This window comes from Vicugna pacos, chromosome 17, assembly GCF_048564905.1.
Source record: "Vicugna pacos chromosome 17, VicPac4, whole genome shotgun sequence".
NCBI classification, from domain to species: domain Eukaryota; kingdom Metazoa; phylum Chordata; class Mammalia; order Artiodactyla; family Camelidae; genus Vicugna; species Vicugna pacos.
Genome location: NC_133003.1, coordinates 34,405,387 through 34,418,978, shown reverse-complemented (window position 1 = coordinate 34,418,978; position 13,592 = coordinate 34,405,387). Strand labels below are relative to the sequence as shown.

Sequence of the window (13,592 nt, the reverse complement as noted above, 5' to 3'; positions counted from 1 at the left end):
CAGCAGTCTGGAGATTTAAAACCCTGGTCCTTCCCCGCTGGTAGTTGGGGAAGCACAGATAACCAGCACTCAGAGCCCCACTTTCCAGGCTGCACAGATGTGAACATTTTGCTATCTTCAGTTCCTGTTTCTTCCTTTCAGTCTCACTCTGTCACCTTTGTGCCTTTTTTAAAGAGCTCAAACATTGCAGACGTCCTTACTGAACTCCCAGCATGTGCTTGGCAGAGGAAGGCGCCCTTCTTTGCAACAGGTGTTTCAGTGCTCTGCCCAGCCCCCCACCTCTCTGCTCCACCCTCTCCCTGCCCCTCCCTTGATGGTGCAAACAGAGGAAGGCGACAGAACCAACTGCTGGAAAAACAACAAAAACATACCTGCCCTACTGATCTCTCAGACATCCATTTAGATCCAGGAAACCACCTCTGTTTCAGTGAAGTTTTGTTGGAACACAGCCATGCCCACCCGAGCAGGCATTATGACTGCTTTCACGCTCAACGGCCGAGTCAAGTGGTTGAACAGAGTATATTCTGCAAAGTCTCAAGTAATTAGTGTGGCCTTTTAGAAAAAACGTTTGTTGCTCTCAAAATTACACAAGTCCTTTTTCATGTAGAACCAGGCTAGGGTGCTCATTTGCATGTCAGCTCTACACAATTTGGATCCATCTTGGACTAAATAGGTCCTACTTGTTATGGTGGGGCAGTGGATCCAATCTAATGATCGTTTTTGATTATTTTTCTCCTTTATTTTCTCCTTTTGGTTTGTTCTGATTTGAGCTACTATCCTGAATTTGTTAGTGGAATTCCTAGTAATTCCTGTTTTTTGTTTTTTTTTTCAGTATGTCTGTGACTTGCTCTCTTGATAACAATAATAAAGAAATACAAACCTGGTGATAAGACTAGGAATCACAGACAATACCATGTGCCAGGTTACAGACTTCATATGCTTCACATCATAGCGGGTCTGTCATGCCCTGTTTTCAGATGGGGAAACTGAGGCTCAGAGGTGAGATGCGCAAGGTCTCCCAGCTTGGAAGGCAAAGTGCAGGGATTCCAACTCAAGAGTCTTGACCTGAGTCCAGCCGTAACCCTTACACAGCAGAGCCTCTTCGTTATTGATGTGTTGCTGTGATTTCTGTTTGTCCATGTCTTTTTAGAATGTTAATTTTCCAGCTCTTTTCCCGAAAAACCAAGATGTCATTTTAAATGGCTGTTTTCCACTGAATTTGTCCTTGTTTAATTATGAAAATGACTTGTGTGTTTAATAAGATGCCACTTCCAAAACAACGTACAGAATTCTTTTTGTTGACAGGAAATCATTTCTTTTGTGATTTACATAGGGTAATGGAGGCACGCTTTGACATTTGCTTTTCTCCCTACTCATTCTAGAATCTAGGCTGCAGATCGGAAAAGACTAGTCATACCCCCTGGGAGGATTTATACCCACAATTAATCTAGTTGCAAACCATCCGGTGAGCAAATGTGTAGACAATAGACATTTGGGCTTTTCAAATTTTTTTTTTTCTAGATGTCAGAAAAGATGGTTCTGTGTCCGGAAGGGTGCCTAATTTGCTTCAGAAAATGAGTATTTGTGCTGGAGTCCTGGGGTTCCATTTAGTGTTTTGTTTGATGTGCCTACGAGGTGCCAGTTTGATGAGTGTGTGTTTGTTCGAACTCGATGCTTTCCCCCCTACCAATCTTATTCCCAGAATTAAATTCTAGTAGTAATTGGTCCTTTGGCATCATAAAGATGATTCCACTGTGTTGTAATAGCTTATTATGGAAGACTAGACACTGTGGCCTCCCATGAAGATGGTATTCCCTGTTCATCTTGTTTCATTATAGCAAAATTTGTCTAATCCGAAAGTGAAAAGAATTAGAAAACAGATGTCAGAAAACTTTTTGACACTCTCACTGTCTGTAATTTAAAGCATAGTTTGAAGTAATCATATGATAAGAGCAGAAAGCTGGTCCATTTCCACCTAATGAGGTCCGGAAACGTTTACAAGAGACAGCAATGTTCTTTGTTCCCAGTGTTGATTTTAGAGTTATCAAGGGACAGTCACTTTGTATAACTAGACAGCTCCCCCAACCCTGGAAAAAAAGAAAGGTTAATAAACGTGGGTGTTTGTGAGTATTTATCTTAACCTTGTCTGGCTTTTCTAGGAGGTGCTGTCTGTGGCCCTAGACAAGGCCACGTCTCCCCCAGCATTTTGTAGTTGACCCTTGTTGCTCTCACCACAATTGTGATTATTTGTATAACTGTACATTTAATGTCTATCTTGGCTGCTTGACTATGAACTCAGAGAGGGTCTTAGTTCTCTGCAGAGCGGGTGACCTGGGACAGTCTCTAGTGAATATTTGTGGAATGAATGAATCAAATCAGTGAAGTCTTACTGCATCAAAAACACTGGGCTCCCTTGGAGGCTGCGCTGTCTTCTTGTGCGTGTCGACTGAAATAAATACACAACCTAAAAGATGAGAGTTATGTTTTATTTGGCGGACAATTCTGAGGACTCAGCCCGGGATGACAGCCTCTCAGATCGCTCTGAGGGACTGCCCCGAAGAGGGAGGGAAGGACCTAGGATAGATAGGAGCTTTCCAGCGAAGACCAGGTAGTTGGAACAATTAAAGATTACGTGTTCTCTAAAGAAAACCAGGCATCTCAAGTTAAAGAATTTAGCACTTTTCTATGTCTGGGAGGAAGCAAACATTTGGGCTTATTGAATTCATTCCTTTGACAAGCACCTCGCTATCTAGGGCCAGTATTCTGTTCTTTCTTATTCTGAGTCCCCTCAGGGTGCGCCATTGTGAGTGGCTGCAGAGGCCCGGCTGCAGGCTTGTCTTCCCTTAGGGGGCGGCGGCAGCCGCTGATGACTTCATGGCTTCAGCATTCTGTGTTTACTTATTTGGTTTGCAGTATTTTTCATTCACAGACGTACCCCACAACAAAGCGTGGGCGAGTCATTTTATAAATACCTATTAAATTGGATGACTAAATGGTTTCTTGTGACCAATTTATAATCTGTGTCTCTTTAGTATTGTTGAAGGAGTCCTGCCAACCATGGGCTCAATCCATCTCATGGAGAGGGCCAGCCAAACTCTGGGAACCTGCTTTCTTCACCATCTACTCACGTGGAAATTCGGTGCACGTGAAATGTATAACTGGGGCCCATACCACTGTGCCACGGGGGGAGGTTTGGTGCCGATTTTCACCAGAAGCCAAGTTGGAAGTTGTGGGAAAACTGTGCACGACATTGTAGTGGTTGTGAGCCTGGACTTGGGACTCAAAGACTCTGCACTTCCTATGTGGGTGACACTGGGCAAGATGTTAGATCTGGCTGAACCTCACTTTCCTCTTCTACAAAGTGGAGATACACATAGGACCTACCTGGTGGTTGTCGGGACTAGATAAACATAAGGAACTGGCAGGAAACACACACGTAAGGAGCCAATATCATTAACCCTTAAAGGAAGGAGTTGGGGATGTAAGTTGTGGCTGATTCCTAGTGGTTATTGTGTCTTCGTCCTGATGTACGCCTATCAAGGTCCTGGGTCTGAAAACCCTCAGAGTTAGATCCAGCACGGTTTTGTACTTCATAAGTGTTTCATTTGGTTTTGGCATTGGACAGGAGCTTTGTCTGAGGTAGGAGGATGGAAAGTGGCTTATGAGCTGATAAAAAATTTCAGAACTGTGTTTCAGAGAGAGAGAGAGAGATGGATGACATGTCCTGTGGCCTTGCTACTCAAAGTAGACCAGTGGCATTGACATCACCTGGGGGCTTATTAGAAATGTAGAATTTCAGGGCTCACCCCAGTCCTGAGGAACCAGGATCAGCATTTTACCCAAATTCCTAGATGATTCAAGGGCACATTAATCATATCTGAGAAGGGCTATCCTGCTGAAATCATTTGTTCATTATGTTAATTTGGTTACTGGCCAGCCAGAATCTTAGTGCTTATAGATGGTAGTAGAGGACAGAGAAGGTTAAAAAAAAAAGTCATTATTAAATTAAACTTAATAGTTAAAATTAGCAGCATTTTATTGGACCACTTGGCCACAAAGTGGAGCTTTTATTCATGCACTGATATCTTGATAGTTGATCCATCATGTCCTTACGAAAAGTCAACAGTGATATTTATAAAGAGAACTTTGCAGTTCTCTAGAACCCCAAAGAAAAGTTTTGTAAGTGATTTTGAGCCAAAAAACCCAGAATTGGTTAATTTTAAGAAACCATCGCCTCATTCCACCTTTGCAATACAAATTGTTCTTTTTAGCATTAAATCTCTTTCCTCGGGGAACATGGAATAAAGTTAGTGATTTTCCTTGATGTGGCTTCCATGTCATTTCAGAGCCGTAGCGTATTGAATTAATGTTAAAGCACAAATTATTTTCTGTGCGCACACTTAATGATTCAGTGATAAATATATCAGACATGGTGTAAGCGGTTGACATGCATTATCTCAATCAACAATGACCCTCTAAGGAAGGTGTTGTTTTACTCGTTTGATAGATGAGGGAATTACACTTAGAGAATATTGGTGACCTTCACAGTAGCAGGTAACAATTCAATGGCTGACTCAAGATTTAAACCAAAGTCTTAGTGCTGTCTCTTCTATTGGAAAATATTATGCAAGGCAGCTAGATTTTTATTGGGCTTTGCTACAGACTTGGGAACAAATGTCATTGCTACCAGACTTTGGCTGCACAAAGATCAGTCTAATTAGCATGCAGCCAAGGAGAGACTTTTATAGAAACCAAAGTTTAACCAGGCTGTTGAAGCTGGGGATGGGGATGAAGGTGGTGGTGCTGGGGTAGATTTCACTGTACTATCATTACCTAATTGCTCGGGGTTCCTGCTATGTGCTCCCTTTAACAGAGGTATTCATTTGGGAAAGAAGTACAGTTTTCCCCCTAAGTAACTAGCTACACATAGCTCATGTGCATACAAAATAGAGAGCATCTTCCCCCACCCTTCTTAATTCGAAGGCATATTTTCTGTTTGTTTTACCTGGGAGGCGCTGTCAGCACAGGCTCTGGAATTTGAATCCCAGCTCCATTTACTGTACGCCTTGGGCAAGGTACTTAGCTCACCTCTGTTTCTTGTTTCCTTCTCTTTAAATTGGGGCCACCAATAGTATTTTACCTCCTGGGGATGTTGTGGGGTTTGAAGGTAAGGATGCAGATAAGGTTCTTGGTCCACTACTTGGCAGGTAGCAGGCATTCCATAAACACTCTCTAGTGATACCATTATCCTGAGGCTTGTTATCATCATGTTTGCTGCCGTATCTCTTTTTTGATACCTACAGATATATCCTGTGTTTGGTGTGGAACGCAGTAAATGCTCTTTCATTTACTCCCGTTTTTTGTTAGGTAGCCCTTCTTTATTTTTCCTCCCTAGAATAAGAAGTTTGTGTTAAAAGAGTCCAGTGTCCTTTTACTTCTGATGGTTATCTTAATTTTATTATCTTTTTTTATATTCTGTGACATTTTACAGGCGTAAGATTTAGAATTGAGAATTGCTTAAAAGATGTACATTGTTCTGTGTTTAATGACGGTTTGATTTTCTATAGAATTTAATTTCCTTTCAATCTGAGACAGAGTTTGAAAACTGACAGCAGACTTCACCTCATTTCTAATACGAAGCCTTCTGGGAGGCCACCTGGAAAATGCAAGCAGAGCTGATACCATTAGTGTCATATGTAGTTTGAGAGATGGTAAAATGCATCAGAGGCAGAGGGGCTTTGAGACCGATGCAAGTTTGCTTACTTTTGATTGAAAAGAATGAATTTTCTCAACCTATGGCCTGGAATTTCCTTGGTGACATTGAGGAAAACTTTTTTATTTTTTAAGTTAGCACTTCTGAAACTTTGTTTCTCTTTCCCTGATGCAAACTTAATGATATTAGAGGATTATGTTTTTATTACAAAATTAACATCTGGAATGATAGCAAGAAGATATGCCTTTAGGTAGAGACAGCTCCAAGGTCTTTGACACAAGAATTTTCTGGGTTGTCAGTGAACTCAAAGTACAGCCAACCTTTGAGAAGAAACTAAAAACAAACAAACAAACATGAAAAACCTAGGAAAATTATTTCCTTGCTAAATAACATGACTTTTCACAAGTGTGTGAAAGAGCCTGGATGCTGAAATTCATTTGCTTACGTTCATATCCAGTTTCTACCTCTTCCTGAGCTGTGTGAACTTGGATAACTTGCTCGCCTTGTCTGTGCTTCAGTTTCTCATTCCTCAGAGATAATGATAATTCCCATTTCAAAGAGGCAAGGACTGAATTCAATAATGTATGTAAGCCCTTAGCCCCGTCCCGCCATAAATCGTAGTCATGGTAGTCGATGGGTAAGGACAACTCAGAATTCTCTACATGTCAAAGTGAGCAAAAGGGAAAAACTCTTTGCATTAATGAATCTGTAGGCATTCCATGGAACCGTCAGTGGAAGAAGGAACAAAAGGGCTCTTTATTTTCTCATCTCTGTTTTGTGAGAGTTTGGATTCTCTTGCAGAAGTCACAGTTGACTGTGTACAGATAACCTGCACCGTAACTCTGTGTGACTGGATGTCGATTTCTTCCTTTTAATTAGTGCATGGCTTTCTATTTTTTAAACCCTTTGTGGGCTTTCAATGAAGTGTCTTCCAGTGCCATCTGGGACTACAGGTGGTGAGATGCTGTTTTTCCCGTCTCCTCTCTGTGTCTGTACTCCCAAGTCATACTGTTAGAATGCCAGAGAGTTGAATGAGACCCCCCTGCTGGCCCTCACACTGGTAGGAAAATGCATTGTGTGTAATAAAGGGAGCTCATAAAGGCTCCTGTAATGATTGCAACTGGGCTTGCTGTTCTAAGGCAGGAGACAATTTTCACTTTTTGAAACTGATGTGAAAGAAATGGGGTAATAGCAAGAGGCATCTTCATGTTTAAATGTAAGTTATTTGACAGCTGCAAAATACATATAATCACCTCACATGTGCTCTGTGCTTGAGATTTTACGTTCCTCAAACCACTGGACAATGCAGCCCATGTAACTTGATTTCTTACTCCTGGGCCGCAACACTCCAAAAATTAAGGAAAAGAAATGCATTGGGCAGACGGAGACAGATGGGTTGGTGGTCTGTGCACAAATGTGCATTTCCTGCCCTAATCAAGATTCATACTATGGCTTTGGGGTAAGTAGAGGTAAGAGCAGGTAAAATTTGCCCACTTGACATATCACCATATCCATAACAAAAAAGACATACTTCAGGGCAGAAAACAGACACAGAATGAGACCCAATAGTGTGTGTTGAATAAAGCTGTGAATTTGAAGCTTTTACTGTTCACGGAACCTTTGATTTGAAAGTGACAAGGAAACCTTTTCACTGATTATTATCAGGCAGCCGTACTTCAAAACTGCTTCTCCTCTTGTTTATATTCAGGACGGGTCAGCATTCCACAGCTGTCTATACTTTTAACATTTAGCTAGCATTCTACTGCAACCATTTAACAATTTTACTAGAAATCTCTGTGCCCCCGGGTTTGTGTATCTCTGTGTGTGTGTCTTGAAAACCTTAGGGATGATTGATCTTGGGAGCTAGCTTGTGAATGCACCAAATGCCAACAGTTTCTATTCTGTTCCCCCTTATCTGGGCACAAAGATCTGCAGCTTAGAAGAATAAGGGCAAGTGATAAATCTTTCTATCCTAGAACAGTTTGATGTCACCTTTGCCACCTGTTCCATGTCTAGGTCTGTATGTAAAAATTTATTTTTGAAGTAGCCTTTTAGAGTTTTTATTTATTTTTCTTATTCCATTATTGAAAGTGGAAACTACATGAAAGTGTTGAGAATCAAATGAATTGTCTCTGTTCTCACCATCCGGAGATATTCCTGTTAACATCTGGCTGTTTTTCTTTTCTAGTTCATTTGCCTTGCATGTAACTCTCTCGGTATCAGCCCCCTCTCCCTTCTCCCACCCCGTGGAAATATAATGTGTCTCCGTATTTTGAACGTAGCTGGCGTTGTGTTTTATATTCTGGAATCACATCCTAAATAATGTTTATCACCAGTGTAGCTTCCCCAGCCTCTACTCCTGCCAGATTTAAACTCGTCTTGGACTGGCTCCCTCTTCATGTCTCAGGGAAAGGAAAGACAGAGCAGAAATTCAGAGAGAAACTAGAGAGGTTGATTCTTGGCCTTTGAGCTTCCGAGAGCCCAGGTCCTGGCAGTGTTGGGGGATTTTCAGATGTAATTTGGATTATCAATGATTCTGGCTTCTTAAACTCTTTTAGTACCAAATCCCGCATAAGATCTGATTCCACTGCATATGATACTGTTTTCTGTGTCCCTCCCCTCTCCCCTCATTGCATTAAATGCTGGTCCAGATGACACAGAAGCTTGAAGGTGTTTGGATTCCATTTGAGAACATGGGAGTGCCCATGAAGAAATACAAGCTGGAGAAAGGTGATCAGATTTGTGCTTTTGAAGGACTGCTTTTTGTCCCGTGGAAGAAGCCAAAACTAGACGCTAGGTGACTGGTTAGGAGGCTTCTGTAGCAACTCAGCAGATGGCAAGAAGTTCAAGAGAGAGACTAGGGGTGGAATTGGAGGAACTGGGCAGTTGATGTGGTTTGGGGGACATGGGGAAGGAGGGGAGTCAGAGATGACCTTCAGGTACAAGAAGGTACACTTTCCTCCTCCCCAAGTTGTGAGTTTATTGGGAAAGAAATTTTAAAAAGTAACATATAGGGTTGCTTACCCTCTTGAATTTATTTTATAACCACAGTGACCTCTGGATGCTTGCTGGAGGACTTAGCTCACCTGCTGGGCCTCTCCTAACTACTCAAAGTTCCTGAACTCCAGCAATTTAGACTAACAGGGGGTTGTGTTTTGATGATAACTTTGCTCAGGACTAGTCTGCTTGCCCACATTTTTGGATAAAGTGACTTTTTCAGGTATGCCTCATAGTAACTGTAGTCATCGGCTTCAGCCTTCAGAATTACACATTCAGTCTCTAGAAAACCAGTTAACACCATGATTATTTCACACACTGTAAAGCTGTTGCCTCTTCCTGCATGGCTTTGCATTGCATGAAATCTGCGAATTCTTAGATGATTCCTAAAGTGTGGTGGTAGGAAGTTGAATGGCGGCAGTCATTCTCTTGCGTTGGCAAACCACGAAACTCACAGAGGCCAAGGGAGATGTCAGTTCCATCTCAGGGTTCAACTAGGCTCCCCTGTCCCTTAAGTTAAAGCAGTGGTTCTCAACTGAGGACAGTTTATTCCCCCTGAGATGTTTGGCAATGTCTGGAAATGTTTTTGGTTTTCACAACTGGTGGCAAATGAGTACTGGCATCTGGCGTCTAATGAGCAGAGACTGAGGATGCCTCAAAACATCCTATAATGCACAGCACAGCCCCCCACGACGAAGAATTATCTGGTCCCATATGTCAGTAGTGCTAAGGTTGAAAGCTCCGAATTAAAGTAATACTTTATTTTTTCCAGGTGTTGTTTCTCCCCTCTATTACTCACTATGAATGACTATGAATCACTCTCTCTTCTTGAAATCTTTAAATAATGGCAAGTGACTTCACATTTAGAAGTGAAAACAAATTTTTTTAGAAGAATGTTTGCTTATCTACCCTTCGATAACCTGAGTTTTAAAATGTGTAAATAATGACTGCACAGCGTGAGTGTGACTAGCATAGAAACAATAGTGAAGCTCATTTGGTTTTCAGTCTGGGTGGCACGTGTATAAATACTGGTTGAAGTTTGGAAGTAGATACTGTTTTCTTCAGCCGACTTAGCATTATCCCTTTAATGAAAGTGGTTATGTTTCCTTTTCCCTTCAGTGTAACAGTTTAAAGAAGATAGGTTTTTAGATGTTTACATGTAAATATTCCCAGAACATGTTTGAACCAGGGCACTGTGTTCCCTAAAGATGAGCTGAAAAGTTAATCTAAAATGGCATTTTAAGATCCGAGGGGGAAGAAGTTGGCTTACAGTACACACCACTGGAAAAATGAACTTTGGGGTTAAGGGAAGCATTTAGTTGCTTTCGACTATGGGAAAAGGATTAGCTCTTGGATCCTCTGGAAATCTGGTGATTTTTCTTGGTGCCGTTTACAAGGATGGCGTGCTTGGCGTGTCTGCCTGCAGCAAGAAAAGGAAGGAAGTAAAGAATTAAAAAGTTGAAACACTGATGAGCAGTCATTTGATTTCTTTGTCTGGTGTTGCTGATTCCATGTGGCTGGAAGAATGGGCGGACCTAAGGTACAGGCACCCAGGCACACGGCTGGCCACCATCCCCATCAGGACATTGAACATTTCCAGTGGATACTGAGCTCTCGCTGTCCGATCTACATCCTGGAGCAAATGTAGACCCAGAGACTCTGGACATGCAGGGAGTATGACTGTACCGGCTCTGACCTTACCTCCAGAGTCTGTTTGAGTTGCTTTGGGTGCTCCTTCAAATGAGAATCCCCTGGACCACTCATTTGTTTTGTTCTTTTTGCAGGTAGTCAGCCTGGCTTAACCAAGCCAGGGCCCTTGTAGGCTTGCTTGTTCATGTGCCTGGTAAACCCAGTATGTGGGATTTCATTCCAGGAGATCTTCGTGATCCCAGAATAGCAATAAGCAAAAAAAGAGTATTGTTGATCCTCATATATTGGCCTTGAAAATTTCTCATAACCATATTAGCGGAATGATAAGAAGTGTTAAGGACAAGCTGGGATGTTTGGGGAGAACGAGTCACAAACCTTCTGCCCCTAAACAGCTATTTTTTTGAAATATATTTTTATAAAGTATAATCGGTTTACAGTGTTGTGTCAATTTCTGGTGTACAGCACAATGCTTCAGTCATATAGGAACATACATCTATTTGTTTTCATATTCTTTTTCACCATAAGTTACTACAAGATATTGAATATGGTTCCCTGTGTTTAACATCTGTACATCTCGAACTCCCAGTTTATCCCTTCCCACCCTCTTTGCTCCCAGTTAAATAGCTATTTTTATGTTTTGCTTATTTCCATCCTGGCCTTGACTTGTACGCACACACACAGAGCACACTATCGATACAGAATTTCAAGTGTACCCTACTTACTTTGTATACATTGATATCATAACAGCTTTCCACGTTGGGCCAAAGTCATCGCTGTGATGAGTTTAGAATCGCGTAGTAGTTTATGTCAGTGCCCCTCAAACTTCAGTTGCATTCTCAGCACCTGGCAATGTTGTTTAAATGCAGATTCTGACTCACTTTGTCCTGGTCAGCACCTGGGGATCTGGATTCCCACCAGGTTTGTTTCCATCGGCTGCTGATATGGCTGGTGTATTAGCTTCCCATGGCTTAAAGTCACAGAAATTCATTCTCCATAGTTCTCGAGGCCAGAAGTTGGAAATCAAGGTATCGGCATGGATACGCTCCCTCCAGAGGATGTAAGGGAAAACCTCTTCCTGCCTTTTGTCATTGCAAGAATGTTATGTAGAGGGAATCATACTGAAGGTAACCAACCATTTGGGATTGGCATCTGTCAGTCATCGTACTTCTCTGGAGATTCCACTACGCTGTTGCACGTATCAGTAGTTCCTTCCTTTTTATTGCTGTTTCCATGGTGTGGAGGTACCACATTTGTTTAACCATTCAGCCAGTGAAGGGCATCTGGGTTGTTCCGTTTTTTCTGTATTACAAGTAAAGTGACTACAGGTTTTTATGTGAGCATGATTTTTCACTTTTCTGGAATAAACATCCAGGAGTACGTTGCTGAGTCATGTGGGCTGTTGCATGTTTAGGGATTTAAGAAACTGCCAGACTTTTCCAGAGCAGCCGTCTCAGGCTGCAGTCCCCCCAGCAGTGGACGTCATCCACTCTCTGTGTCCCAGTGTCCCAGCCGGCGTTCGGCGGTGCCATTCTTCCAGCCATCCCGACGGGTGTGTGGTGATATCTAGTGGTTGTAGTTTGCATTTCCCTAGTTGCTAATAGTGTTGAATGACTTTTCATATGCTTGTTTGTCATCTATAAATCTTCTTTGGTCAAATGTTCATGCTGGATGTCTTTTTGGTGTCTGTTCATACATTTTGCCTACCTTGTGCTTGGGTCATATGTGATTGGTGTTATTGACTGTTGGGTACTGGGAGTTCTTTTATCAGTTCAGAGACTAGTCCTTTGTCAGACACGTGGTTTGCAAATATTTTCTGTCTTTTTCTCCTCATAAATGGTCTTTTGGAGGAAAGACAGTTAATTTTGATGAAGCCCAATTTATTCAGTTTTCCTTTTGTGGATTGTCCTTCTGGATTCATGTCCAAGAACTCTCTGTATAGCTCTAGGTAACAAGATTTTTTTGGTAAATGTTCCATAGTTTTACACTTTACATTTAAAAGGCTGTCATCCATAAATGAGTTAAATTTTGTATAAGGTGGAAGGTTTAAATCAAGGTTCATTTTTTTTGGCTCTGGATGTCCACTTATTTCAGCACCATTTGTTGAAAGGTTATCCTTTCCTCACTGAATTGCTTTTGCACCTTTTCAATAAATTAATTGGGCTTATTTGTGTGGCTCTATTTCTGGGTTCTGGGTTCTGTCCTTGGATTTATGTGTCTAACCCTCCATCAGTGCTGTACAGTCTGGAAATCTATAGCGATGTTATAATAAGTCTTGAAATCAAGTGAACTAACATCTCCAACTTTATTCTTCTTTTTTCAAAAATGATTTTGCTATTACAATGTCTTTGCCTTTCCATATATGTTTTAGAATAATCTTGTCTATTTCTACAAAAGACTTCCGTGGGATTTTGATAGGAATTTTATTAAACCTGTATGGCAGATTGTGGAGATTTGATATCATTGCTATGATATCATCTTTGATTTATTTCATCATTGTTTTCTAGTTTTCAGCAAACAAGTCCTGTACGTGATTTGTTAGATTTATGCCTAAGGGTTCCATCTTTTTTTTTTTTTTTTTAGCAACTGTAAATTATATTGTACTTTAAATTTAGATTTTATTCTGTTCTTTGCTAGTACAGTTGACCCTTGGACAGCACAAGGGTTGGGCTGCTGACCCTCTGGGCAGTCAAATCTGTGTACAACTTACAGTCGGTCCTCTTTATCTGCAGTTCCTTGGTATCCGTGGAGTCAGCCTACCAGGAGTTGTAGTATTGCTGTTTCCTGTAGTATTTACTATTGAAAATAATGTGTGTGTCAGTCGACCCACACAGTTCAAACCTCCAGGATCAACTTTATATAGAAATACAATTGAATTTTGGATGTGTTGCTCGTATCCTGTGATCTTCCTGAAATCACTTACTAGTAAGAGGTTATTTTTATTTTTGTTTTTAATAGATTCCTTGGCATCTTCTATGTAGACAGTCATGTCATTTGCAAATCAGGACAGTTCTGTTTCTCCCTTTCCTATCTGTATGTCTTCCCTCTTTTTCCATTGATCCACGATGCGGAGAGTGGCTTCTTACTATTTCTGAGTGGGGCACGAGTTGTGGCTTCTCATGAGGTCTCCACACATGAGGGAGGGTGGGAATGGGATGAGAAATGTTTCATTTTAGCGCAGTGGGATTGAAAGTTCTTTCTCTACACTTAGTGATCTTTGACATCACGGTGGCAT

At 41.4% G+C, this 13,592-nt stretch overlaps 1 protein-coding gene across 14 annotated transcripts in view; it reads left to right on the top strand.

The window, feature by feature from the left end:
• MAGI1 (membrane associated guanylate kinase, WW and PDZ domain containing 1) overlaps positions 1 to 13,592 on the top strand; it is a 574,222-nt gene that overhangs the window by 310,427 nt on the left and 250,203 nt on the right. The gene's annotated exons all lie outside the window — the stretch shown is intronic.